The sequence below is a fragment of the Theobroma cacao genome, chromosome 2 (genome assembly GCF_000208745.1).
Source record: "Theobroma cacao cultivar B97-61/B2 chromosome 2, Criollo_cocoa_genome_V2, whole genome shotgun sequence".
Taxonomy (NCBI): domain Eukaryota; kingdom Viridiplantae; phylum Streptophyta; class Magnoliopsida; order Malvales; family Malvaceae; genus Theobroma; species Theobroma cacao.
In genome coordinates, this window is record NC_030851.1 from 11,790,324 (window position 1) to 11,793,611 (window position 3,288).

Genomic DNA, 3,288 nt, shown 5'->3' on the forward strand with positions numbered 1-3,288 from the left:
CAAGTCACATGGCATCGAATGATGATGTGGCAATGCCATGTGGTAGTGCTGATGTGGTATTGACATGTTGACATGTTAGCATGTCAGTGTCACGTGTCAGATCAAAAAAAAATTTAATAAAAATTCTACCACGTCATAGAAATTAAAGTGAACAAAAATATATAGTACAAGGATTAAATTGAACAAAATTGAGATATTGATGGACTAAATTAAAAATATTTGAAAAATATAAATCTTTAAGTAGATTATTGATATGCATATTAACAAGCCAAATATTTAAGTGTAAAAAATTTATAGTGTTAAAAAATATATATAAATATTTTTTTACTTAATTATTTGATTCTAAAATCTGTAAATTAATTTATTTTTTTACAAAAATTAAGTTTAAATTCTCCTTCTATAAAAAAAATTGAAAAAAATTTCATACCTAAAGTCAAATTTAGATGAATAACTTGCATTACGTTAAAATAAAATGATATAAAAGCACTAAATATATTGATTTAATTATAACTTTTACAATTTACAAATACACATTCTTTTGAAATTATTCATCTTTTATCTAATTTACCTTTTATTTAAATTTACTCAAATTAGCAAAATATGTTGATTTAGTTACAATTTTCACAATTTACAAATAGACATTCTTTTGAAATTATTCAACTCATACCTAATTTACCTTTTATTTAAATTTACTCAAAATTTCTTATAAAACGATTTTATTTAAATTCAAATACCACAATCAAATTTTGATAAATTTAAATTATTAATTTGGATCTATAAAAAATTTATTAACAAAATAAAATGGTACAAATATTTACAATTATATTTAACTTTATCAACCATAAATGCAGTCTTTAATCTAACAAATTTCAATTTAAAAAATATAACTTGAAATATTAAACAACATAAAGACATAAAAAATAAATAAATAATTAAAAGGGTGGAGCTCAGATTCTTTGATTGTAATAAGAAGTTTGTCATGTTCAAATTAAGTAAGTTAGAATGAGCAATTACTTTTATAATCATCGCTAACTTCATATCTTCGTTCTTCATTGTTTTTAAAAGAAAAAACTAAATCAACATAGTTTACTTATTTGACTTTAGCTCAAGTTAAAAACTAAGTTAAATAAATTTTAAATTTTTATACTATTATAAATAGAAGAAAAAAGAATTTATTTAGTCATTTTATATTATTTTATTTTAACATAAAATAAGTTATTCATATAAATTTGACTTCAGGTATGAAATTTTAAATTTTTTTTTTATAGAAGGAGAATTCAAACTTAATATTTATAAAAAAGATAAATTAATTTACATATTCTAGAATCAAATAATCAAGTAATAAAATATTTATATATTTTAACACCATAAATTTTTTATACTTAAATATTTGACTTATTAATAAGCATATCAATAATCTACTTAAAGATTTGTATTTTTCAAATAAGTTTTTGAATTTAGTTCCTAAACATCTTAGTTTTGTTCAATTTAGTCATTGCACTATATATTTTTGTTCACTTTAATCCTTATGATGTGGTAGAATTTTTTTTAGAAATTTTTTTATCTGCCATGTGGCACTGACAAGTGTCACGTCAACACTACTACGTCATCGTATATTGCCACATGGCATTTTCACATCTTCACTTGGTGCCATGTTGCATGCCACGTCGTCATATTGATGACATGTCATCAAAAAATGACATGTCAGTGTTGACGTCATCGCTGATGTTAAAGATGATGTCATCTTTTAACAATAAAATTGGATATCGTTAGGAGGAAGGACTAAATTGATGCAATTTCCAAAATTCAGAGACTAAATTGCTTTGATTTTGAGTACAGGGACTAAATTGAACAAAATTGAAAAGTATAGGGACTGGATATGTCTTTTGACCCCAAAAATATAAAATATCCTCAACCACTACTAACAAACTTATTTGTTGAAGATATAGATTTGGCTGTCTGCACAGATTCCCTGTTTCATCTCTTTAGTAGTTTCTACCAATGACTTCATGGTTAGCTCAAAGTTATGATTAGTTCCTTTAAATGGGTTTTTGTGAGAAAAAGAGAGGAATTGTTGTAAATACGTAAAAGGATGTGCTAGAGGTGATGGAAAGGAAGATTAAAGTGGTTTTTAAAGTACTGAGTATTATGGCAAGTGGAAGAGAATATGTAAGTAGTAGAGTAATGGTTAAGAAAATGAAATACCCCATACTTTGATATGGTGATAAATAAAGTTGATCGAATGCAAATTGAGGTCAATTAAAATGTTTAGAAGTGATAAAAGACGAAAGGAGTAGTTTATGATAAAATATTTTGCAAGTGAGAAAGTAACAATAAAATAATAATAATTTTATCGGAGAAGAATTTGTGAGATAAAAGGCGATTTGGAAGTCAAGTGAGGCATAATAAGGTATTTTTGGTACTAAGGAGACAAGATAAAATTTTTAGAATAAAATAATATTTTATTAATGAAATAATATTAAACTATTAATATTTAGCTTGATGTCGAAATTAGTCATGAAGAAGGATCATATGGTTGATCCAAGTGGGGGAGAAGAAGACAAGCCCGACTCTATAAAATATTTGTCATGACATACATGTGATGGATAGCATGTTTGCATGCTAAGAGAGTCTCGAAAAATTTACAAAAGTCGGTATTGTACCTAGACGTACAACAAAATTGATTTAAACCTCGAACTAGATCAAATAGAGAATTCACGATGAAATTAAGAATTTTAAAGTCCCATAATGGTTTAATATGGTGATTCAGAGTTTGAGGATCAATTTGGAGTCAAATCGAAATTTTCGCTATCCATGGGCAAAATGGTCATTTGCCACCTGGGGACAAAATGAAAATTTTAGAAAAGATTTTTTTGGCCCCATTTGACTTATTGGAGTATAATTTGACTTGTTGGAGTAAGATTTGAGGTTTAGAAGTGAAAAATTTTAATTTCGGTATAATTTGGAGTAAAAGGATAAAATGGTAATTTTGCCACCCCAGAGGTAAAATTGTAATTTTTTACCACCAGGACATTTTTTCAGCACATGGTCTTCCTTTATCCTCATTTTGACCATTGACTAATTGTGTGGTGGAGATAAAAAGGATCAAAATTTTAAAATTTTAAAAATGGACCAATAAGAAAATGCCATGTGTCATACCTTTATTATTTTATTGTTTCTTTATTAAAAGGCATAAAATCAGCCCATTTTCTTCATATGGCAGGCCAAGCAAGGAAGAGAGAGAAAGAGAGGAAGAACAAAGGGAAAAACAAGAAAATCTAGGTGAAA